General features: G+C 40.3%; 2 long non-coding RNA genes across 5 annotated transcripts; both read left to right on the top strand.

Annotated features, from left to right (window-relative positions):
- Nucleotides 1-5,197: 5,197 nt before the first annotated feature.
- LOC105028366 lies at nucleotides 5,198-15,689 on the top strand. 4 transcript variants are annotated; one of them, XR_829378.4, is made up of 4 exons: nucleotides 5,198-5,512; nucleotides 5,700-5,772; nucleotides 11,655-11,762; nucleotides 14,525-15,689. It is a non-coding gene; the product is annotated as an uncharacterized LOC105028366 (long non-coding RNA). The 4 variants fall into 4 exon arrangements; XR_004574854.1 differs by lacking the exon at nucleotides 5,700-5,772 and having other exon boundaries at nucleotides 5,203-5,512; XR_829377.5 differs by lacking the exon at nucleotides 5,198-5,512 and having other exon boundaries at nucleotides 5,577-5,772.
- Nucleotides 15,690-25,405: 9,716 nt separating this feature from the next.
- Nucleotides 25,406-26,421, top strand: LOC109614786. Its single transcript, XR_002195714.2, has 2 exons — nucleotides 25,406-25,587; nucleotides 25,715-26,421. It is a non-coding gene; the product is annotated as an uncharacterized LOC109614786 (long non-coding RNA).
- The last annotated feature ends 347 nt before the right edge of the window (nucleotides 26,422-26,768 follow it).

Raw genomic sequence — 26,768 nt, 5'->3', positions numbered from 1 at the left:
TCCTCAGTTAGAATGTGCATTTATGTTGATGTCTTTTGTTTAATGAGTAAAACAATGTTATTCTTTGCTGTTTACCTGCAATTGGATCACTTTTTTCCAGAGATGAATAAAACAAGATTAGACATCGATATGTGAACATTTCTTAATGAATAACTGAGTATTTAATGGGGTGTCCTCATTTTTTCACATGACTGTAAGTATTTGATCACCCACCAACCAGTAAGAATTCCAGCTCTCACAGACCTATTAGTTTTTCTTTAAGAAGCTCTCCTGTTCTCCACTCATTACCTGTATTAGGTACACCTGTTTGAACTTGTTACCTGTATAAAAGAAACCTGTCCACACACTCAATCAAACAGACTCCAACCTCTCCACAATGGCCAAGACCAGAGAGCTGTGTAAGGACATCAAGGATAAAATTGTAGACCTGCACAAGGCTAGGATGGGCTACAGGACAATAGGCAAGCAGCATGATGAGAAGGCAACAACAGTTGGCGCAATTATTAGAAAATGGAAGAAGTTCCATGGAGGAAGGTGAGGGATCAGCCCAAAACTACACGGCAGGACCTGGTCAATGACCTGAAGAGAGCTAGGACCACAGTCTCAAAGAAAACCATTAATAACACTACGCCATCATGGACTAAAATCCTGCAGGGCACGCAAGGTCCCCCTGCTCAATGCAGCGCATGTCCAGGCCTGTTTGAAGTTTGCCAATAACCATCTGGATGATCCAGAGGAGGAATGGGAGAAGGTCATGTGGTTTGATGGGAGAAGGTCATGTGGTCTGAGAGCCAAAATCCCTGCTGCAGTGTGTGCAAACCTGGTCAAGAACTACAGGACACGTATGATCTCTGTAATTGCAAACAAAGGTTTCTGTACCAAATATTAAGTTCTGCTTTTCTGATGTATCAAATACTTATGTCATGCAATAAAATGCTAATTATATACTTAAAAATCATACAATGTGATTTTCAGTATTTTTATTTTAGATTCTGTCACTCACAGTTGAAGAGTACCTATGATAAAAAATACAGACTTATACAGACATGCTTTGTAAGTGGGAAAACATGCAAAATCGACAGTGTATCAAATACTTGTTCTCCCCACTGTATATGGCTTATTTGAGCATATATATTGTGATATAAGTATTTATTTGTTTTGATCAACACGTATGTAAATATATGTCAAAATATTCAAGAATTGGCTGTTTTTATATGTCACATTGAGTGTATCAAATACTTGTTCTCCCCACTTGTATGTGTTAACCGATGGTGTGACATTTTGCATTAAAGCTTTGATGTTTGGGTAATTCATTGAGGGTATAAAACAGTTCCCTCTTGCCATCTTAAGGATAGTGTGTCCGGGGGTATAGGGCTTTTATTCAAAAGAATGTAGCCTACTTGAGATTGCAAATGTAATGTTTTCGTAGGCATAGTGCCCTAGAAGTCCTCCTTGACCTGTTCTCCTCTCTAGCCATGTGTTGTGACACCGTTACCTCTGTGATTGTAATGAACCTTTTGCGTGTCATTGAATTGAGATTACTAACATGTGTCTAGCCTGCTATGTGGAGCTCTTTAGGTTTAAGATGTCTGAAAGTGTATGAGCTTTCAGGCTGATGGAGATTGTGTCTTGATGCTCAAAACAGAATAACTAACTGTTGTTGCATTGTACAATTGCCTGTTTATTTTAATATACAGTACATGCCAAAAGTTCAAAGTTCAACCTCATTCAATGCGTTTTCTTTATTTTCATGACTATTTACATTGTAGATTCTCACTGAAGGCATCAAAACCAAGAGTGAACACATTTGGAATTATGTACTTAACAAAAAAAGTGTGAACTGAAAACATGTCTTATATTTTAGATTCCTCAAAGTAGCCACCCTTTGCTTTTATGATAGTGCTGCAAACCCTTGGTGTTCTCTCAATGAGCTTCATGAGATAGTCACCTGAAATTTTCACTTCACAGGTGTGCTTTTTATTTATCCCTTATTAATGGGGTTGGGACCATCAGTTGTGTTGTGCAGAAGTCAGGTTGATACACAGCCGACAGCCCAATTGGACAACTGTTAGAATTCATATTATGGCAAGAACCAATCAGCTAAGTAAAGAGAAATGAGTGGCCATCATTACTTTAACAAATGAAGGTCAGTCAGTCCGGAAAATTGCGAAACCTTTGAATGTGTCCCCAAGTGCAGTCGCAAAAACCATCAAGCGCTACAACGAAACTGGCTCACATGAGGACCGCCCCAGGAAAGGAAGACCAAGAGTCACCTCTGCTGCTGAGGATAAGTTCATCCGAGTCACCAGCCTCAGAAATCGCAGGTTAACAGCAGCTCAGATTAGAGACCAGCTGAATGCCACACAGAGTTTTAGCAGCAGACACATCTCTAGAACAACTGTTAAGAGGAGACTGGGCGAATCAGGCCTTCATGGTCAAGTAGCTGCTAGGAAACCACTGCTAAGGAGAGGCAATAAGCAGAAGAGATTTGTTTGGGCCAAGAAACACAAGGAATGGAAATCTGTGCTTTGGTCTGATGAGTCCAAATTTGAGATCTTTGGTTCCAACCGCCGTGTCTTTGTGCGACGCAGAAAAGGTGAACGGATGGATTCTACATGCCTGGTTCCCTCCGTGAAGCATGGAGGAGGAGGTGTGATGGTGTGGGGGTGCTTTGCTGGTGACACTGTTGGGGATTTATTCTAAATTGAAGGCATACTGAACCAGCATGGCTACTACAGCATCCTGCAGCGACATGCCATCCCATCCAGTTTGCGTTTAGTTGGACCATTTTTCAACAGGACAATGACCCCAAACACACCTCCAGGCTGTGTAAGGGCTATTTGACCAAGAAGGAGAGTGATGGAGTGTTGCGCCAGATGACCTGGTCTCCACAGTCACCGGACCTGAACCCAATGAAGATGGTTTGGGGTGAGCTGGACCGCAGAGTGAAGGCAAAAGGGCCAACAAGTGCTAAGCATCTCTAGGAACTCCTTCAAGGCTTTTGGAAAACCATTTCAGGTGACTACCTCTTGAAGCTCATCAAGAGAATGCCAAGAGTGTGCAAAGCAGTAATCAGAGCAAAGGGTGGCTACTTTGAAGAAACTAGAATATAAGACATGTGTTCATTCATAGTTTTGATGCCTTCAGTGAGAATCTACAATGTAAATAGTCATGAAAATAAAGGAAACGCATTGAATGAGAAGGTGTGCAAACTTTTGGCCTGTACTGGTACCTTGTGTATTGTGTCTGCTAAGCCTGTATGATTTCACCAAATTCTTCATGTTGTAGGCCTGTTTTGTATATTTTTATGTTTACCAGTGTACTGAGTTATGTGATCTTTGAACAGAAGTGGTCTTTGAACAGTCAAAATATACTACACAGTGATTGTGTTCATGGAACACAGTACCTTTTATTTTAAATGTATACATAGAAAATGGTAAATGGCTTGAGTGTGTCTTTGGTAAAGAATATGATAGCAATCTCAGTTTCATATCTGATATTTGTGTGGTCAGAAAGGTAACTAAGGTATCCAATAGAGGGCAGTGGCAGCCCAGAAACGGACGGTGGCAGGGCAAGATTTCACAGGGCAAAATTCACAGTGATTTCTCTGCCCACAGACAGCGCACTTCCCTTTTCATATTACAGTTTAACCTTCAGAGAAACAGCCCAAGTCTCTTTCATAGGGGAGATCTGTATTATAACCACAAAAGCATATACAAAATGGAAATTAGACATGCATTAAGAAGAACAACCACAATTGACAAGAAAAATATAATTTATAAGGTATTTAAATGGTCTTATGGTCCCTAATACATTTAAATGAAAATCACTCTGAATGGCATTTGTTGGGTGTGGGACCTATTCAATAGAAATGTTACCCAGTTCTGAATAGGCCTACTGTATTTGAAGTACTATCCAGTCCTGAGAGTGTGTTTGGTAATTGCTGTTCTTTAAAATAATTTTCTTGGTAAGAGAGTCAGGAAGGTTATACATGGCAGCAGCTCTGAATCACAATAATTATGTTCATATACAGCTTTTGTGTAAAATGCTATTACATTGTGTATAGTATTGTCATGAGCATGAAAATGCGTGAAAAATACAGGAACCAAAATAAAACCCTGTGGAACTCCTTTGTGGTGAAAATAAAATGTTGATTTAATTTGGTTAAGCCTGAGTATAGCCTGGGTTCTATCGCAAAGGTAATTTTGAAACCAGAGGCAAAAATATTGTGTGATCTACTGTACTGAATACCTTCAACAGGTCAACAAACAGAGCAACAGACCCGGATTTGTCACCCAAGACAATATCATTTACAACCAGTATAGTTGCTGTAATAGTACTGTGCCATTATCTAAAACCAAATTGAAATCTGTTCAATTTTCTGATGAAAAGAAACAACTCTTTACCAATGCCTCCAGGTTTTAGCCAGGAATTACAATTTAGAGACCGATAATTGTCAAATACACTAGGGTCTCTGCCCTTATGCAGTGTGATCACATTAGCAGTTTTTCTTTAAATTTAGGGATAACCCCAGAAATGAATGTTAGATATAATATATGCATTAGAGCTTTAGAGATACATGTACCACAATTCATATGATGTAGCTCAAACAGTAATTTAAGCCTACTTGGCTTAACAACATGGACATAGAAGAATATGCTATATACTCAAGATGCTTATAAAATAACAAATGAAAGATTGAAAGAAGGCATTTCTGTTGAAAAGTAACTTAGCCCAGCATAATTAAATTACTAAGCAGCTGAAAGAACATTTAGAGCATACTATCCCCTCCTTTCTTGAGTACATCCATCAGCGCTGTCAAGGTCGCTAAATTAAAGTGATTGATGTCTGGCTTGCGGGAATACGAGTCGTATCAGAAAACATAAGACATATAGGTTAACATATAGGTGTTGGAGGCCTATGATATTATCAGTGTACGTTATTTATGTTTTATTTGGCCTAGGGAGAGTAGCTGCTGCTTCACCAAAAGCTAATGGTGATTAAAATAAACTATAATAAACACAGGCCACCAGGGGGACCCACTGGATAGAGGAGTGAATCTTTTAAGAAAAAGATAGGCAGGAATAAGCAACCAAAATAAAAAAGGAAAGTGGGGCTGGTTGATAGTTCTGATTGGTTCTAGGAGTGCCGAAGGATGGTAAGTAAAGTGCAAATTCCTTCATGTCTATGAACGTATGGCTTCTGACTTTTTTTGCATGGCATTATTCAAGAACATAAACAGGTCTACACAGTGATAACTAACTATTTGAGTGCTACATGTGTGTGGACAATTGAGACACGGGTATTTTCTGTCAACCAAAGCAATAGTCCTGACGGTTAATCAATTAAGCAACTATTCTAACAGAGGAAAATAGCCCAGCTTACGCGACCTACGTGACTGCACATATCAGTATTCTCTGAGAGATTGTGGCGTCAGCTTGACAGGATAAAAAACTACTGATATCGGCAACCTCAAAAGGAAAGACACGGATCTGAACACAACCAAAAACAGGTACATGTGCGCCCGTATCATAGTCTAACAACTAATAGTGCAAGCAGGCGACGCAAGCGCCCATCCCGCTCAGAGGGAGCTGTGTAAATTGTACGCGTAACTGGCTGGTGTGCTCATCCGTGCTGATGGCTCACTCAAACTGCCCCACCCCCTTCATGTATCTAAACTTCCATGGCTTCCTATATAGCTTGCTACGTGTGCTTTTGCCATTTCAATTGCTGAGGTGTATTCCAACCAGCTTTAACTGAACGCACTGACAGGTAAGTTAAAACTACAGCTTTTTCAGATACATTTTTGGAGAAACAAAACTTTTGTTTTGATTTTCATTGTATCCACAGCTGATTTCCCCCAAAAATTACTGGTTTACAAAATGAATTCGTTCACAATGGACGTTGGAGGTGTAGAAGATGCTTGAACTCTGTTCCACTACATTTGGAAACGGACACTGATTGTGTTATTCATAGTTAAAGTCATTGGAAAGTAGCCTTGAACTGCTGAATCTCACACGTTAGTTTGTCGAATAAACGGTTGCACTTCATTTTTGACATGCAAATCGGTTAGTGGAGTTTGTAGACTAGTCAACAGAAGTTTAGGAATATCATTGGACCTCTCGTTATGGAGGATGTGTTCCTGTAGAAATCCTCTGAGGGAAGTCGAATTCATTAATTACTTCGTTCCACACTAATCCTGGATTCCTATAAAAAGTTATGAGAACAAATCTAATATAAGAATCACTTAGGAGTGTTTCATTTCTTTTTGGCAAATCCTAAAGTATTTTTGACTTGTTTTGTTTGTACTTCATAATTGAATGTTAAACAGTTGCTACAGTTATTTACGTCTTATCCATTTCATTGGATCTAGGCCTCCACTTGTCTAATTAGGAAAGCATATTCTAGTTTTATCCTCATGAAATGTCATCATTGTTATTGCAATCGATATGTGAAATGTATCTACATAAAAAAACAACAACATAGTAAATAATAAGGGTTTATTTTATTGAACTTGAAATGTGCTCTATATATTTTGTCAGTAATTTTTTTTCTTCTAACATGCTTTAACTGGGCAAAGATAGGGGAACAATCAGTGATTGAAATGGCACTGGCATGTCTGCATGTAGGTGTCCACAAGGCACTGAAGGGCAGCAGGGTTATGAGATTCTGTAACATTGTTTTCTACTGACTTACATACCATGGAATGGCATCATTTAGAAGATGTGGGCATCATGCCATTCTTGGTGTTCACTTTCTGGTGTAATAAAAATCAATTTTCATGATCTCAATAGAACAAGTGACTAATCACATGGATTCAAATCAGTTCTAAGAACATTGAAAACAGCTGCAGTAAAAACATTTTCTGGCTGGTACCAAGTAGAACTAATGTGAGCTATCCAACAGCGCACAACATTCTTTGCTTTTTATTTGACATGCCAAATTTAAAGCTTATTTGACATGTCAAAAAATTTAAGGCAAATAACCTTGGCTCCCAAATGGCAAATCACCAATAAAAAGGCAAAAAAGTAGGCTAGAATTATACTTGGAACAAAAATATGCCCTCCTTTGGTCAATGTGATTCACCAGACGTCCACCAGAGTCCTTCAAAAAGAGCTGTTTGTTTGCTAATGACCCATCGCTACTCTAATCTCATGGCATACCTGTTGGGAAAGTGTCCCATGCTACCTCAGAAGGTGACCGAAACGTCTTTATCTAAATAAAACTATCATAGTATAAAGATGCAATTTGTCCTTCCTCCTTTTTTTTTCCTGACAGGCATGTTAAACTCTGAGTGGTAAGTGTAATTACCTTGTTTAAATGGACCTGTTTAAACCTATGAACAGCTTTATTGATTTTCATTTACTTTCATTGGCAAATGGCCTGAGCTACATGGCTTTGACTGACGAAAGGGCTAGTGATTAACACCTGCCTTCACAAGCAGTGTTTACAGACCACTCTGTGATGTTGTGTGATGGAAATATTGTCTCCTTCTATTTCTGAGTAAGATGTGCCCCTCAGATCAGGTATGCGTTCTGCTGACAGTGATGTTGCTGTCAGACTGGTGGCTCTGAGGAGAAATGAAAGCCCTTACAGTAGCACCGTCTCCACCAACACCATTGTCACTCATCAGCCTATGGGTCTTCTTACACCTTAATGTTTACTTCAGAATGTATCGAAGTGTGATCTAGATTACCTTAGTGAAAACGTGCAGACATTTCTCTTGAGATGCAACCTTTCGAGGTAGCGCACTACATTTTAGGAGCGCACTCAGTGTATTGCCGTGTAAAGGCAAATATTAGAGTTTGACAGGTGCAGCTCTGTTTGACTGAAGGACAACTAATTCAGTGATGTGAAAGTGAAGTGTCATATTTTAACTCCTTAATTTTGGTCTAACTAATTTAATATCCTTTTTTTGCTAGAAAAACCAGACTGAAAAGAGAACCAAAACTTCCCTCTTAGCCAGCCTCTGTGCTGAAATAGGAGCAAATCAAAGCAATGAAAGTTTAGTCAAGTGGCTGCACACACTCCTCAACTTTCAGTAAACAACCTTAACAATCTCATTTGTTTGGTACATTTCAATGTAAGGGCTACTTTAAAGTCGGTTCCAGAATTTGCATATTTCTTTGCTACAAAGCAGTCTTTGCCCACGCTGCCAAACATGTTGATGTGAAAATGACAATCCTGCCTGTCCTGGACTTTACAACACTCATCATTGTGGTCTTACACTCTGGTAAACTGGACCTTGCTGAATATGTGACGCCAGACTCACAGATTCAAGTCCATCTTAAAAATACCCTCTTCACCCAAGTTTCCTCTTCAGTATGCGCTTACCTAAGAGAATGCAACACTCTAGTAGGCATCTCACACTGGTTATCTCTAAAGTGAACTCCTTCGGCTGTCATTTTTTCCGGTTCTCTGCTGACAGGAGTGTTGCAGAACTTGACCCTGTCATAACCCCTTATTTGTACTATATTGGTCAGCTCATATGGTGATCAACATTTCCACCATATTCTGTGTGAATTTATAAGGATTATGTAATAAGATCTTTGCACCTTTTCCATTAATACATTTCACCTCATTCAGTGTAACTTCAGGACCTATTGCTTATTCCATTGTATTTAGATGTAACCCTGGGGTTCTTAAGCATCGTGCGCATATAGTAGCTTGGTTTGCATTTGAACACCAGCAATTGGAGATTTTTCATATTCACACTGACCATTTGTAGATGACCCACCGGAGAGTGGAATGATGCATTTTGAATTGCTTGGAAATGGCTTTGTAAGATTATTGCCCACTCATTAGTATTTTTATTTTTTTATCTGAAGTAACCATGTATCCAAAATTAAAACAGGAGAACTTTTCAGGCAGTGTTCTTGCTTTTTCAGAGTAAATAAACTAAAACAAGACAAGTTTTAAATAAAACATTTTCTCTCGTGTTTACACTCTGTATAGTAATATAAGTGTAGGCCCTTATTTAGTAGAACTTACTATACTCGGAGGCAGGAGGGCAGAGTGAAGAGACTTTGGCTTGCTGTCTTTGGCTTTGAACTATGGGGTTTGTTGCAAATGCTCAGCATGTTCTCCTGTGACTGGTGTAGCAAAAACACAAGGCGAATGTGTCCGCACCCAAAGAGTTTACCACTTTCTCTCCCTTCAACAATTTCATAATATCCAAGCCCTGCATGTTTTAGATCTCTCCCTGATCTGTCGCCATTGGACATCTTGACACTACTGTAATTATCAATTTAGCTTATATTCAAACCCTGTACCTCCAAATTGGTTTACTAGGCCATTGTCCTTAAAAAAAATATTTTTTAATTCAAAGTTATTGTATACATTTATTTGTATGTTCCTATAGCTTTGACAATGTTCACAGAGAACCTGTTCAAAGTCAAAGGAGGTGTTGACTTAATTTAATCTCTTAATCCAATGATATAATGGGAGCGCCAACAATCCGATTACTTTAGTTTAAGGTTGTTTATCAGACCCCTGCTTGCCGACAGATTAACGTCAAACTCTGTCTTTGAATACGATTCTTCTTAGTAGTATATCTCAGGTTTTGAGCTGTGAATGAAGCCCTCAAAGATGCAGAACATTTACAACCACCCAAAAGGACACTTTCTAATGTGGTATAATGATGGTACTAATATTACAAGGTCATTGTCACTAAGAAACTATCATCTCACCTTACTCCTTCAAAAATGTAATTTGGTCATTGTTCCCATTTGGTCATTGTTCCTGTTGAATCCTCGATTCCTACCTGTACGTGTCTCACGGCATTCAGTATAATGTAATGTTTGTCATCGCATTTAGAAACATTTATTTTTCCAGTTTTTGTTCTTTGTACTGTCCTTTCTGGTGTTTTTAATGGCTAGGTTGTCCTCAAATGAGAATTTGGTTCTCAAGTGATTTACCTGGTTAAATTAAGTTTCAATAAAAGCAACTAATTGTCTTTTGGACATTAAGCCTATCACTTGGCACAAAATCTTGAAAAAAATGAAAAGCAAGATTGTAGTAAAGGCTAAGATTATGTGGGGTGATAACTGGTTAGGCCACATCATGGTTTAGGAGATTTCTGAAACAGAAATTGCAACTCTTAAGCAAGTGAAATGGAAATGGCTTATGTAACATTTAGACGAACTGCATGTCTCCACTACGATGTAATGAGCCACACTGTTCTGGTAGGGGAATGGGATGTTTCAGGCATATCATTTCTGCTTTAAGACCAGTCTGGTTACATAATCCAACATGTTGACATGCATGGACCTATAGCCATTTCCCCCCTTTACTATGTGTGGCTGACCGGTCGTTTTGTACTGTTGTGACGAGGGTGTGGGTGGGCGTGTATGTGTGAGCGCAAGCCGCTGAAGGATAAATGCATTTTGACAGCTGTATGTTTGGTTATGAGAGGGTGTGTTTTAGGCATGCTGGCAGATCTGGTTGGATAAGACCAGGCTATATAAAAGGGAAAACGACAAGGCAGAAGCTCTGAGGTTTCATAACAGTTTGGTTGGCTGAGCGCTACATACACCGTGTTCAGACTGGCCAGTCGGAGTAGCGTTTGCAGGCTCTTTGTAACCACAGAGCCCCTGTAAGTTGTGGAGGATCTTTCTCTTTTCGGCTGCATTCTGGATCCTTTTTTTTTAACCAGGAGCAAATCGGGATCGCAACAAGTTTGAATATTTTTTTTTTTGCATTGTCACCTTTTTGCTGAACAACAGGGTGTATATAATCATAACCAGGTTGGCAGACAAACACGTCACGTGTTCTTACCTTCCCTTCACATCCCTCCCCTTGTCTTCCCAGTGGAATGTTGTTAACCGACGTGGTGTGTACAGACTTTATTTCGTTTGGTGGCTTAGATAATGGTAGTGTGGGTCCCCTAGTGTTGGTCCCAGGCTGGGCAGCAGAATGGTTTCATTGATGCACTTCCAAAGACTAGTTGGTCATCCCTTCTGTTTCTCATCTAGCCGACTCCCCTAACAAATAGCCTACTAAAAGGGATAATCTGGGAGTTGGAGTTTGCAGAAAGTGTGTAGACTGGTTTGCTAGATGTATGGAAATTGCTTAATAGTATTTACTTTTGATAATTAGCTTTGTACATTTAGTCTCTTGTAACTTAGTTGCTGGCACTTGGCATTTTCTAAGGGTCCAATACTGGAACTTATTTTGAATAAGATTATCTGCAAAATAATCACTACTCTCAACACTTGTATTTTAGGCTAATTTAAAAGGGACGTTTCTGAAATAAAAATGTGGTACATAGGTCTATGCCAGATGTTTAACATCTGACCATGGCACCTTTGTCTGGATGAGATCATCTGTACAGACTGGATTTGACAGGATCCGGGAGACTGGTTTGTTCATGGCATTTGCCTTGGGCGAGAAGTGTTCCCTTCCTCTTCACACCAGTCAGATGGTTTGAGTTTATTTGCAAGCGTACAATACTGCCTTGTTCCACATCACGACAGTCCATGTACGGTATTACGTTTTAAGTTTTGTTTAAAGGAGTGCTTTTTCTCCCTCCCTGTCACTTTTGTTTTGCTATTTGACATTCTTCAGTCTTCTACATTTATTTAGAAAAACGATAAACTGGGCCTTACTGTAAATGCCAGGTGGAGTTACTGCTGTTTCTCTCTCTCCACCTACAGGTCCCCAGGCCAAAGGTGCATTAACAGAGCGCTGCCCCGACCCAGGGTCCTACAGACATGATTATCAGACTGGGCAGACTGACCCCTGGATACTTCCGTCTTCTCCAAGTATGCACTCTTTATAGGTTTTGCTGAAGTTGCCTGTGTGAATACTGTTTGGATGTTTATTCAGCGCTTAACTTGCCGTAACAATATTGAAAATGTATAATTCCGAACAGAACAATCAGTTTCTCGAGTGAAAAAAGAAGCTTAACAGATGCTGTAATTGCTATCACCGTGCATTTTAATGGTAGTGTGGTCTAGAGTTGCCAATGCCTAAGTAAATCCACACATCTATTAATCTGTTAAATTAATGTTTGCCCTATAATACTCATGGCTGATCTGAGTTCTTGATGACATCTGAGCAGGCATTTCCTGTAAAGGAGTTATGATTCACATGATATTTAATCAGCGCATGACAAATGCTGCTTACTTTTTAATCAATTTTACTTCCCTACATATGACATGCATTCCCAGAACATAACCATAGGTTTAACCCCTTGGTTTTGAGGTAGATGTACCCTAGAGGTAAAACAAATGTAACAGCCTTGTGCTACAGGATGCCCTGCTTCCAAACTTTTTTTTCAGGAGCTAAAATACAAACGGACAATCCTTTTCTAATCCTCTTAAGATCTTATTGTAAATGCAAGTTGTTAAAACGGCCTTACCAACACTGACTTGTCAGACCTTGTTGACTTCACTGGACTGCCAGTTGGGGATCTGGATCTGGTGTGTTATAGTGGCTGTTTTAAGGCGTGGGGCCCAACCCCCTTCCCCCGACCACCCTCAATCAGCTTTCATCACCAAAGCCTCTAATATGATTAGCATCTGCTAATGCTAGAATATGATTTAATGCCCATTATTGCCCATCCGTTGCCTTTATCCTTTACGGTCGTTAGTGTGACGAATGTCGTCGTTTGTTTGAAGTGTTTTCTGGTTTTCACTAATCGGGAAGCAAAGGGTGGCCCCAATACAGGGCATAGACTTGAATACTTCTAAAAGTGTCTCGCTGTTACGTAGATTTGGACATGTTGAGAAAATGGACTTTGTTGTAGCAGGCTTTAAATGCATGTATAAGAATTAGGTCTCTGATTAGATCTCTGCATTCTATGAATGACTAGCAAGGCCAGTTCATTAATGGTAATGCTTTAAGATACTACCTTTTATCCTCCTGGTTAGTAAATAAACATTGCTGATAGATGGGCATAGGCAACAATTTCACTGAAATCTGAATTTTGACCTCCAATCCTGTTTTAGCTGTAAATTTGTGGTTGAATCCTGAAGCTTTTTTTATTTTCCCCATGGAGATCTATGGAGTGTTCTCTGGATACCTGAGCTCAATATGGATAATGTCCCATCTTAGGGAGTTGGTTCACAACGATGGTTTCAACAAGATTTGCAACGGATTTATCTGTGTAAATAGTGCAAACAGAGGAAAATGGAAATCGTTGCCTACAAAGGTAGCATGGGACACTTTCCCCACAGAAGCTCCCTGCGGTTTCTGTGGTCCAAACAACAGTTTGCTCTTGTGTAATTGTAAGACTAGTGATGTTGGAGGTCAAAGGACAATTCCCACAGCAGCTGACCGATTTAGTGTGGGGGACCTACCTCTCTATGACACAATTTAATTGGCTCATAAAGCTATTATTACGAATTAGTAATAGATGTTAAGAAGAATTTCAATCTGCCTGCTTGTCAACATGTTTTCTCAATAGTTCCATTTGATCAACTATGTGCGACGAACTAGCTTTTGGTGTAAGATGTTCAACATGTTTTGCGCTGGAACATATTCAACGTCATGCTGTGCTGGTTAGCCCCAACCCTATTCCCCTATGTTTAATGTTAAAGATGGACTGGCTGGTTCAGCTACATTGTTAGCATGCTACTTTCATGATGTTCAAACGTAAGAAATTCAGCAGGTTCCTCCACAAAATCGCTAGCTATGGGATGTCATTTTCTTTGAGTCCTTGTTCTATAGTACAATTTGCCATAAATGAAAGAAATGATCTTAGAATTGTGTGCAGTTGTAGATGACATTGGCTTTTAGTCCAGTCTGAAAATAAATCTATTCATTTTTAATTCTTAGGATTGATTTGAATCAACGTGGCGAGTTACTTGTTACATTGAGGACAAAATTCAGTTCATGAAAGTGACTAAATGTAACTAAAGCAAGCTAGCCAACTATTTAGCCCTCCTGCCCTAAAGCCACAGATAGGTTTGACTGCACCAGGTGCTGCGTGTGCATGTTTTCAACTTATCACTCAGCTTTGTGAATGTGAAATATTCCCATTGCAAGTGTAAATCCAAATTGTATTTCCCTGTTCTGTAAATTGTTTTTGAAAATCAGTTGTCACGACAAAAGCTTTAGTCTGAGTAGACCCTGAATGGAAATGGAGCCTTTATGGGATAATGGCTGGCAAGGAGGGGGGGCTAGGTCACGCCCTCTTCGTGTGAGAGGAACTTCTGCTTCTGCACTGCCAATTTGGTATAGCGTGCGAAGGTTCTGTCATAGTCTTGTGAACAGAGAACATTGTGCCCTACCTTTCGCGAAAATCTATTTTTGCACATGAAACATTGACTACCTATATTTAACCACAAGCCTGAGCACATGACCGGCACTGTGGTTATTTTGAACTCCCTGGTGTTTTTAGAGAAGTTGTTACTGAGGATTGGCTTTGAAAGGAAGAAGCTTCATTGCCTGTTCTTGTTTTGTCACAGATTTATTATATTTTTTTTATAGATATATTTTTTTTTATAGAATTTGCTACAGAATCTATGCATTTTTCTTGGTTTTCATGCCCTCCGCTTTGCCCTTTATGTCCTCCCTGCAGAGACAGGTGGCCGGGGAGGTGCAGACCCAGCCACATGATCGTGTGGTCAACCAGATAGCCATGATGCTGGCCATCATGGGCCTGAGCCTGTCCTACTACAGTGCCAAGCAGATGACTGAGAAGGTCCGGAGGCTCCAGCCGGGGCCCGCACACTGAAGAGACCCGAGAGCCCTGGACTCCTTTGAACCCGGAGGGAGGACAAATCAACACATGTTTTTGAGCGAGGAGATGAGAAAACAACTCAATGATAGCGTTGTTGTCCAGTACAGTACCTTTTCACACCCTTTCATTCATTATGTTTAGACACTGGGATCACTCAGGACCCAAAGGGTGTTTGGAGTTCTATTGTTCATGTTATCTTGTGCATTAATGTTTGGAGGACCATGTGGGAGCGGGTGGGGTGGTTGAGAGAACCCCACCTCAGGTTTTGTGCTCTGGATAAGTCTTTTTTGTGAGCTGGTAAACACATCCATCTGCTGTGGTCAGACTGAGCCCCAGCTTCAGTTGTTGTCAAGATGCAGTCAGCACTGAGCTGGAAGGGGTGCGGGGGACATAAATACTGGAGATTTCACCAGTGGGGTAAATTAACTTAAAAGTAATGCCTTTGAAAGGGGAAGATGCATCTCTAACATAGTTATCTGGTTATGGCTAGAGGGCAGCCTCTAGTCAGGAGAAAGAAACTTGTTAGCTTTTGAAATTTCTTGAATACTTTTTTGCAATTGACATTTTGCCGCGCGAACTAGCTGTGGGTTAGACATGTCTGGTGAGTTTCACATGTATTATCTGTTAAATGTCGCAATCGTGCAGTACTGTTAAAACACAGTATTTTAATGTTTTATGAACTATGAGAGAAAGGGGACTTGATATAAATCACAACCATTAGTTTTTCTCTTACACAATGTTTCCACACTTGTCAATGAAGACTTGTTAAAGGTTTGTGGACTTCTTGAAGTACCTTTTTTATATCTGGAATAACTTGTAGGTAGTATTACAAATATTCTAACTTCAGTAAATGTAGCATGGGTTTGCAACTTTTGATCTCTACACAACTCAAGATTGCATCTGTAACATTTAAATGTGTCTTATAGAATGATAACAAAGAATGTACTGTGATGTTTTATCATTAATGATGAAATAAAGCTGTGACTATTTTTGAATGATGAAAGCAGTGGCACTTCAGTAATGATTTTAAGGTGTTTGGAAATTCTGGACAAGCTCCATGCAAACAGATATTTCTCTTGCAAAGGGAATGTATTTCTCTGTAAAACAAATCTATTGCATTGCTTCAGGGGTTTGCTCATTCCACCCCACACTGTTTTGTTGCGGCATGTTTTTTTTCGGAGCAAAACAAGGAGGAATCTGAATGTAGTCTGTTCTTTGTGACACCACGTTTAGCAACTGAAATGTGTGGTGGAATCAATACTCTGCAGATCACTATAGCCGCTTAGTTGTCATGTCAGACAGACGCTTCCTGTTTCTTAGCCCCAGATCCTGTCTGCTGCCCGCAGGAGCGTGCCGTCCGCACGCAAACGGAAGTATTCTTCCTCATAACGTTTCTGTCTGCAGTCTGTGTGCCAGCCTACCTCATTGATATGCATTTATTGTGGCAAAAATTACAGGGTACTGATTCTATTTTGCTTTACCTCTCATTTTCTTTATACTGAAAAGTAACTTAATTTGAACTGCTGTTTTATTCAATAAATAAAACAAAAATACGTTTTTATAAACCTGTGCAGATTAGGTCCATGTTTCAGAAGTCCCAGCTCACTATGTTTGAGGGTTGGAGGAAGACTGGTGACCCAGTTAAAAATCGATCATTTGGACGCATCTGGTTTTGTTATTGCTTTTCTCTACATAATTGTCTATAGCTGGGTGTACAGGATAGAAACTATGTGAAGTATTTGTAGCATGGTTGATGAGTGGTAAGGACAGCAAATAAGAGGGACTGATTAAAAGCACTTAATTCCATAGTTGAGTACTGAAGTTGGATTGTTTTCAACACTGAGCTCTTGTCAATCCTGAACCTTTTTCAACGGCTCACTTGAGCATTGGTGCAAGTGGTCAGAAGAAAATACTAATTTCTTTATTTTGGTTAGTTGAGATTAATATGTTGAGTATATTAAAGATTTGTTATACCTGACTAATTGTTGCGTTCTTAATGTATTTTTTTCAAGAAATGCTTTGTAGGGTAAATGTTAGGGATTTGATATTTGTTCTGAGTTGGTTTAAAATGACTTGTCTTTTTGGTTGTCTTTTAAGGTTCCGTCTGTTAGTGCCTGTGGGCCGATGCCATAAAGCCATTAAAATTCCCAGTTTTTCTCATAATTAAATGGAAGTAGTAGCTTTTGCGTTTAATTTGGGATCACCGCAGAATCACATTTCTTTGTCATTAGCCGTACTGGCTTACTGGAGCATGCTTTTCCGTGCATTTCTTTGAGCTTGTTTGGGTGGAGGCGAAAGCTAGGCAAGAGAATGCATGCTCATCGCTCGCTCAAACGCTCCAAGGCAGATGTGATGCCTTGTGACAGGACGTGGCCTCGTTGGATGACACGTGCCCATCTGCCCACTGCCCTAGCTCCTCCCACTCACCACCCTATACTGCACATCACTGGGCAAAAAAACGAGTTTGGTTTCTCCATGATGCTATCCTGGGACACAACCCTGAAAGAAGCCCTCCGATTGGCTATCCGGTGATGCGTCATAGAAATCGGCCTAGATATGATCCAAAGAGACAAAGGGATGAGGATCAGGTGGGGGGGGGGGGGGGGGGGGGGGGGGTTCAGGGTGGGTGGAACGACGGTCTGCCACCATTATGCCCCAGCGTTCCCTTTTTAACCTTAGGTGGGAAGGAGAACAAAGATTAAAAGAGGTGAGAACGGAGTGGCCTCAGGATTCTGAAAGTCTGAATACACTCGAAGTAGCTTGGTGTTGTCTAAAGCTAGGTATCACAGGAAGATGGGTTCTGTGCAGGTGTGGACTGAAGAATATTTTAATATCCTTGGGAGAAATGTATCTGCCTAAGTGGGTATATAATTATTGAAAACCTTCTAAATAATCAAAATAGATTATTGAAGTGTGAATTGTGCTGTTTATATTTATGTACAGTTGTGCTCAAAAGTTGGCATACCCTTGGAAAATGTATAATATATGGACCATTTGTTTAAGAAAACGAGTGAGCAGGCAAAACACATCTTTTATTTCTTATTGCATTCACATTCAACTGTAGGTCATAACAGAATGGCACAATCATGAAACAAAACATGGCAACAAAAAAATTAACTGACCCTGTTCAAAAGTCTACAGACCCTTCTTAATACTGTGTTTTTCCCCCTTTAGCATCAATGACAGCATGCAGTCTTTTGTAATAGTTGTCAATGCCCTAAATTCTTGCAGGTGGTATAGCTGCCCAGTCATCTTGCCAAGTCTTTGGTTGTCTTGCATGAACCGCACGTTTGAGATCTCCCTAGATCTCCCACTCCAGAACCTTCACCTATTTCTGCAGTAACCACTGGAGGGTCAACTTGGCCTTGTGCTTAGGGTCATTGTCATTCTGGAAAGTCCAAGAGCGTCCCATGCGCAGCTTTCGTGCAGAAGAATGCAAATTGTCCGCCAGTATTTTCTGACAACATGCTGCATTTATCTTGCCATAAATGTTCACAAGATTCCCTGTGCCTGTAGAGGTCACACACCCCCAAAACGTCAGTGAGCCACCTCCATGCTTCATAGTGGGGATGGTATTCTGTTCACTATAGGCCTTGTTGACCCCTCTCCGAACATAATACTTATGGTTGTGACCATAAAGCTCTATTTTGGTCTCATCACTCCAAATTACAGCGTACCAGAAGCTGTGAGGCGTGTCAAGATGTTGTCGGGCATATTGTAACTTGCCTTTTTTGTGGCATTAGTGCAGTAAAGGCATCTTTCCGGCAATTCGACCAGGCAGCTACATTTTGTTCAAGTATTGCCGTATTGTGCTCCTAGAAACAACCCCACCATCTTTTTCCAGAGCAGCCAATATTTCTCCTGAGTTTACCTGTGGGTTTTTCTTTGTATCCCGAATAATTCTTCTGGCAGTTTTGGCTGAAATCTTTCTTGTTCTACCTGACCTTGGCTTGGTATCCAGAGATCCCCAAATTTTCCACTTCATAATAAGTGATGGAACAGTACTGACAGTCATTTGCAAGGCTTTGGATATCTTTTTATATCCTCTTACAACTTTATAAACTTCTGTTACCTTGTTACGCAGGTCTTTTGACAGTTCTCTTCTGGCCCAGTATCCAGCCTGCTTAGTGCACCAGGTGAGAGCTAACAAACTCATTGACTATTTATACACATAATAATTGCAATTTAAAAAGCCACATATTTGGGAAATACACCTTAATTTGGCATTTTTGCCTGTGTGTGTCACCTTGTGTATCTGGAACAAGGCCAAACATTCAATGGTATGTCAAATTTTGATCAGGGCCATTTGGGTGATTTCTGTTATTATTATGATTTCAAAAGGAGCCAAACGTGATAATAAATGGCTTCATATGATCACTATTCATGAATAAATAAAATACATTTGTTTTGCTTAAATCACATTTCACTGTTGAAAAAAATCCTAATTTCACAATTTCTGCCAGGGTATGCAAACTTATGAGCACAACTGTAACTTCAAATGCAACAAAAGCATTAGAGTGGGAGTGAGAAGTAAGAAGGGATTTGGGGGAATTTGTACCGCTGGCACTTAGGAAACCACCAGGACGTCCCTCTGCTGTCCCTGCGGGCCTGTAAAGCTCATGAAGTACCATTCTTTTTTTGTCCCAGTCTCTATGTTCCAGTTTTTTTGAAAACACCATATGCTATTCCTGCCACTGTGTGTGTGCATGTTCTTCAGATGCCTTAATGAGTTGCATAAAGATTGGCAGACCACTGTTCCTGAAGACATTAGTGTAATTGTTGTTTTATGTGCAGAATAAAGTATTTTTAACTGTAGTCCTGTGATTGTTTTTAAAGTGGTGACATGGCTAGTGCCTCTCTGGAACACCGTCTCCCCTTTGTCACTAGAGGCCAGGTCCTGTTCATTAGGAACCAAAGCAGAGGAGTTGAGATTGATGTGGCCCGGGACAGCCTCAACTTGTTCAATGGGATATTTTTTGAAAATAATGTGTTCCAATACATTAGATCCTGATGCCATCTGTTACTCTCTGCAGGACCAGACACAGATATAGGCCTTGATTTTACTCCGTAGAATAAATCTGACGTTAAATCAATCCACATCCACCCTTGGTCAGGGCGGCTTTTGGCCTGGCAAGCCTCAGATGTAGGGTGGCATGTTCTCGTAATCTAGAAGCTGTTTTCTCCTTTTGCTCTCATTTCATTAGGATTTTGTGAAAGCTGCTTATCTCTCTGCACTCCAAGTTTGTTTTCTCATTCATTTGTGGCCTGTAAAGCATTTAGTCATTGTATTTTAATCCAACCACACTATATAAGCTATGTGAATGTAGTTATTTGGTCTGGTTAAATGGGGATGGTAAGTTTTGCTCATGAAAGTGGTTCTTGGTTAGGTGTAAATCTAAACATGCGAACTAAGTCCTTGTGGTGTTGAATCAATGGGATCTTGCCAATTGTCATATATACAGGACACATACCCCAAACCAAGCAAAGACACATTTGAATGGACTTCACAAGACCAACAGATGTTTGGGCTGGAACATTTTCACTGTTCCTTTGTTTACTTAGACTTTAATGGAATTAATTTGCTGAGGGGGATATAAGTATGTGCATATTAAAAGAGACCATATAACCTTTAAATACGTCATAGCTACAGTATATGGTTTACCTAACCTTCTCATAAAAAACACGAAATAGCCACAGACTTTCGTGAGACAGGAACATTTTTCTTGTGAAATGAATGAAACACAAGCTCAGAGACAATATCAGGACATATTGCAGAATGCGAGCAGGAAGAGCTGACATGACAAACCACGACTGCCTGACAATATACCATCTATTACATTTGCTACCAATTCTTAACAAACACGTTTTCAGTTTCATCAACAGGAGAGCAAAATAACAAATGATATAACAGACAATATGCAGTGAGTGACATATTAGACAAAGTTGGGATGTACTCAATTATTATTGGATGCTATTAACAAAGAGACACAGTACCTACAAACTAACCTAGATAATGATGTTGGATACGAAATTTATGTTGGTTTTTATAAAGGTGTTATAAACACCTGATCTAGCCCCTCTTGAGGTGTCACTAATAACATCAGGTACGCACAGTGTATTGTTTTGAATTTGGGCTCAACTTTGATTACTACACTGAACAAAAAAATAAAAGCACAATGTAAATTTGTTGGTCTCATGTTTCATGAGCTGAAATAAAAGATCCCGGAAATGGAACATACCGTTTCTGTATTCTCAATTATGTGAAATCCTTAGTTTAGGGGATAATGTATTTAATTGACTGATCACCTTGTATGATCTGTAACTCTGTAAAAACATTGACTTTTTTCATGTTGCATTCATATCTTAGTTGAGTATGCTAACTTCGTAATTGTAAATGTTTTTCCAGGACCTCTCCTTTCCACATGAATCCCAACTGGAAGGGTCTGGTGCTAAAGCCATAGCAATAGGCATCCTGCCCACATTTTGGGGCGTGTTGTTATTTAGAACTCATGTGGCTCTAGTGTCCATGGTCATGAACAAAGAGTAGTTTAAGAGTAGTACTCTCTACAAAGTCCCAGTGGTGGTACCAATATAGAGCCCAAAATTCCTCATAGTGGGTTACAGTCCATTTTAGATTCATGTCAGTTAAGACATTCTTGCTTGAAATAAACTGGTCACAGACAAATTATCCGTTATATTCTGATATCATCACATATGTTCTTCTGTTTCTACTCCTTTACTCTGTAAAGAGGCATGTTGAAGTGTCAATGGGTTAGTGAGAAGCTTCTAAAGAATTTGATGGTTACAAGAATGTATTTGGGGTTGGTTCTAGGATGCCTTAGCCAAAAGAATTTAAAATGCTCCCTAATTATTCTCTCTCTCTCTCTCTCTCTCTCTCTCTCTCTCTCTCTCTGTCTGTCTGTCACAAAAACATTCAACATACAAAAAAATACAAAGGGCACACACCAGTTTTTCTGCCTTTTCTCTAGTGTTCAGCAGCAACTGTTGTATTTGTCCAGCACAGCTCACAAAACAGCATTTGCAAACTGATAGCTGTGTTTTGATTGGCAGTGAGATAAAGCTGGTTCTTCCTCCCTCTTCACTCTAGCACATGTCATTGTCAATAGCGGTCATATGCACAAATAGCCTACATATCCCTTTAAAGCCAATGTGCCTGCCACATTCACAACTTAATGCTTAATTTGTTACCTTAATTGGAACTGACCTTCTAATGGCATGTAGCTGACAAAAACAAGATCGGTTAACCTGTGTGCTTCATCTCCTGCTTGCTCAAGTCCTACCTCAGATTCTAACATCCACCCTTCTTCAAGAATGAGAAACAGCAGTGTTACATAAACATTACATTTAATATTATTTATTGTCCTACCTATACATTTGAATTTACATATTCAATTATTATTTACATTTTAATTGTGAAGATATCCCCTAGAAAATAGATTTAAGAAAGAACCAATCAAGATGTAAACATTTTAATAATAAAATGACCACCGTCCAGTAATAATTACAGTGGGAGGAACAAGTATTTGATACACTGCCGATTTGCAGGTTTTCCTACAAACAAAGCATGTAGAGGTCTGTAATTGTTATCATAGGTACACTTCAACTGTGAGAGACGGAATCTAAAACAAAAATCCAGAAAATTGAATTGTATGATTTTTAAATAAATAATTTGCATTTTATTGCATGACATAAGTATTTGATCACCTACCAACCAGTAAGAATTCCGGCTCTCACAGACCTGTTAGTTTTTCTTTAAGAAGCCCTCCTGTTCCCCACTCATTACCTGTAATAACTGTACCTGTTTGAACTCGTTATCTGTATAAAAGACACCTGTCCACACATTCAATCTAACAGACTCCAACCTCTCCACAATGGCCAAGACCAGAAAGCTGTGTAAGGACATCAGGGATAAAATTGTAGACCTGCACAAGGCTGGGATGGGCTACACGACAATAGGCAAGCAGCTTGGTGAGAAGGCAACACCTTGTTGGCGCAATTATTAGAAAATGGAGGAAGTTCAAGATGACTGTCAATCTCCCTCGGTCTGGGGCTCCATGAAAGATCTCACCTCGTGGGGCATCAATGATCATGAGGAAGGTGAGGGATCAGCCCAGAACTACACAGCAGGACCTGGTCAATGACTTAAAGAGAGCTGGGACCACAGTCTCAAAGAAAACCACTAGCAACACACTACGCCGTCATGGATTTAAATCCTGCAGCACACGCAAGGTCCCCCTGCTCAAGCCAGCGCATGTCCAGGCCCGTCTGAAATTTGCCAATGACCATTTGGATGATCCAGAGGAGGAATGGGAGAAGGTCATGTGGTCTGATGAGACATAAATAGAGCCTTTTGGTCTAAACTCCACTCGCCGTGTTTGGAGGAAGAAGAATGATGAGTACAACTCCAAGAACACCATCCCAACCGTGAAGCATGGAGGTGGAAACATCATTCTTTGGGGATGCTTTTCTGCAAAGGGGACAGGACGACTGCACCGTATTGAGGGGAGGATGGATGGGGCCATGTATTGCGAGATCTTGGCCAACAACCTCCTTCCCTCAGTAAGAGCATTAAAGATGGGTCGTGGCTGGGTCTTCCAGCATGACAACGACCTGAAACACACAGCCAGGGCAACTTAGGAGTGGCTCTGTAAGAACCATCTCAAGGTCCTGGAGTGGCCTAGCCAGTCTCCAGACCTGAACCCAATAGAAAATCTTTGGAGGGAGCTGAAAGTCCGTATTGCCCAGCGATAGCCCCGAAACCTGAAGGATCTGGAGAAGGTCTGTATGGAGGAGTGGGCCAAAATCCCTGCTGCAGTGTGTGCAAACCTGGTCAAGAACTACAGGTAATGTATGAACTCTGTAATTGCAGACAAAGGTTTCTGTACCAAATATTAAGTTCTGCTTTTCTAGATTCTGTCACTCACAGTTGAAGTGTACCTATGAAAAAATTACAGACTTCTACATGCTTTGTAAGTGGGAAAACCTGCAAAATCGGCAGTGTATCAAATACTTGTTCTCCCCACTGTAAATTACCAAATTTCTAGTTATAATTAAATGACCATTGTCTAGTAATAATTAAATGACCATTGTCTGGTAATAATTAAATTACCATTGTCTAGTAATAATTAAATGACCATTGTCAAGTTTTTCCCTCAGTAAATGAGAGAGACTAACATTGCAGAGCACTCTGGTCTTGTTGTTATTGTTGAGGTAAAACAATGGGCACATTGTCTTGGATTTATAGTGGAAAGTGTAATGACTGCATGTTGTTATTGTAGGATGTCAATCTTGAGCTTGTTGTGATAATGTTTTAGTGTGTGTGTGTGTGTGTATCCGTGCGAGTGTCGTGTTTCTCATAATTTCCTAACACGTGGTCCGTAGCAGCCATGGCACTCTTCAGACCTGAAACTGCACCCCAGTAATCCCTTCAATCCACCGCAGAGCCAACCATGTTAATGAGGAGAAAGCGTTGAGGGATACAGGGCAGCCCCAGTGCCCACCCTCACCCTCCTTCTCTTCACCCATCTCCCCACGGCACTCCTCCATGCTTGGTGATTTGTTTTCTCGTCAGCGCTGGCTAATTTTGGAAATTGCATGAGAAGGGGACAGGTGCAGATGACCATCTGAGAGGCGTTTGAGAAGACGTGTGTTAAAGCAAAGGAATTACATAGTGAGGCATAGAAGGGGAGGCTCTTAGTGTTCTGTTCAACCGCAGGACTGCTGCCAAATGGGACAACCAGAAGTGGTAGCAGGAAACAGAAGAGTCAGGTCCAAAGGGTTTACAACCACTCGCTGAATGGATGCCCTTTGGTTTGGGCTAGAACGCTTGTTATTGGTCCAGCAACAAGAGGTCAATCATGAGTGTTTACATGCAGATGTGTCAAGATTGGCTGGATGGGAACTGGCATTTGAGTGTTCTCTGTCTTGGCACCAGAGTTGAAGACGTAAATGTCTGCGTGTGTGATACACCAGTTTAGGTCCAGTATTTCATGTCTGGGGTTAGGGTAAGAACCTTTTATTTTAATAGAATTGTTTTACTTGTTTAGATGGTTTATAGATACATCTCCTGTGACATCCTTTTTAAAGATCACATTGAATAGCGTCATGACAATACAAGTATAAGCCACCTCAGCGATCTGAGCTACTGCATACAAACACAATTGAAGGGAGAGTCTCAATGAACTCTCATGTGAAATAATGGACTTTTCTTTTTTTGCACAGTCTATTTTATGCTCTGTCGCTGTCTAGAGGGATGGTCAGACAAGCATTCTCTAGAATAAGATGTCAAGGAATTCAATGAAATACCCTATGTTTGTGGATTCAGTAATATCAAATAATGTAGTCCACTGGCTATGACTCTACATCCATGTGACAATAATATGCACCTCCAAATGAATGTTGTACGCCTGGAGCCGGACTCGCTCAAGGTATGTTGTTGAATGTGACGTTTGTAGAAAGCAGTCATTCAGCTGGCGTGGGGCCTTTATTAGCCATAAGTAACTGTAAACAGTTGGGCCAAGGCCGCCCAGGTCAACAGTCGCTGTGTTCATTTATGTCCTAGTGTGTTTGTGTGTCTGCATTGTTCAGGTGTCGGTAGGTGTTTATGTGTGTCTGTTTCTGTGTGCAGCACAGTCTATATTTACACATGTGCACAGAACAGTTGGTACATTTTTGGTGTGATTTTCAACAGCAGCCCCTGGGAAGGACACCCTGCTGGAGTGCGAACCTGATGTAGGAGATCTACGTGTAACTATGTAGGCAAACCAGCTGTGACCACTCCTCTTTATCCAGTCTGAAAAAGTTCTCCAGAAAGTGAAAAACAAGTTGCGGAGGATGGCTTGAACATGAAGTGATGCCAACACTGAGGTTCTCAGTTTCCTGTGGGTATTTTTTGGATTTAATGTGACTTCCTGAATCCCCCTCCCTCCTGATTCCCAAGCTGGCATAATAGGTCCAATGTGATTCCAGCTTGTCAGTAACAAATGTCTGCCCCCTACTAAACTCCAGCCTGAGGGCAGCCCGTTCCAGTGCCACTGGTGATGATGGAAAGACACATCAGGAATGAGCTGACAGCATCAGGTGTCACCAACTGTCCATTTTCCTTTGAGAAGGGATCATTGAGAAGAATCTGCCTTATAAAAATGTCTAAAGCATGCTGAAAATCCCCTCCAAAATGCTTCAACATAACATGTTTTACATCAGAACCTAATTCAGAATGAAGCTTCTGCAGAATTAAATTCTCTCTGTACCATGAATCCATGTGAGATTAATGCTGTTTAACAGCAACAACAAACATGCAAAACAGGATTCATGGGACACTGGATTTGTTTTCAGCATGTATTGAAATTGCATTGAAAGTGTATTGAATATAACGCGACAGACAATCACAAGCCATTTTACTACTGCACATAATGTATGTTTAGGAAGACTTTTGACCTCAGTTTGTTTGCAAATGCTAGAGCACGACGAGTCAAGGAAATCCTTGACAACACTGCTGCCCCACATCCTGGGTGATACACAAAATGTACATGAGGTTTCAGGAGGGTTGTCTCGAGTAGACCTTCTCTCTGATCGGCTTTGTACGTCATATGGTTTAAAAAGATTCAAAAAGAATTTGATACATTATCTTACGGCTTTGTTTTTGGAATTGTTATCAGAAGGCTGTCAGATCTCTCGATTGCAATGATAACAATAAATTACAAATATCAATTGTGCTTTGACGTGGAAGTCATGTTACATCTTGCTAAAGTGTTTTGTAGACCGATCAGCGTTATTTCTGACGTTCGACTAGCATGATTTGTCCAACTTTAGCTAACCTTCTCACCTGAGGTGTTATATGAAACAAAAGGGAATAGGGCTGCTCCTAACCAGTGCAGCTCAAAGTTGTTTCCCCAAAAGTTAGCTAGCTGGCCACTGTTAACTAGCTTGCTTACATTGCAAACAGACACTCTTAATTTGCAGAAGTAATATGTTGACAACATGGAAATACAGACGGTGAAGTGCAGTCCTCAGATATCCTCAGGATTACAGTCAATCTAATTTTGGATTTACACTCAAACTC

The sequence above is a fragment of the Esox lucius genome, chromosome 20 (genome assembly GCF_011004845.1).
Source record: "Esox lucius isolate fEsoLuc1 chromosome 20, fEsoLuc1.pri, whole genome shotgun sequence".
Taxonomy (NCBI): Eukaryota; Metazoa; Chordata; class Actinopteri; order Esociformes; family Esocidae; genus Esox; species Esox lucius.
Note: the sequence above shows the minus strand (reverse complement) of the source record. Positions and strands in the feature narration are given on the sequence as shown.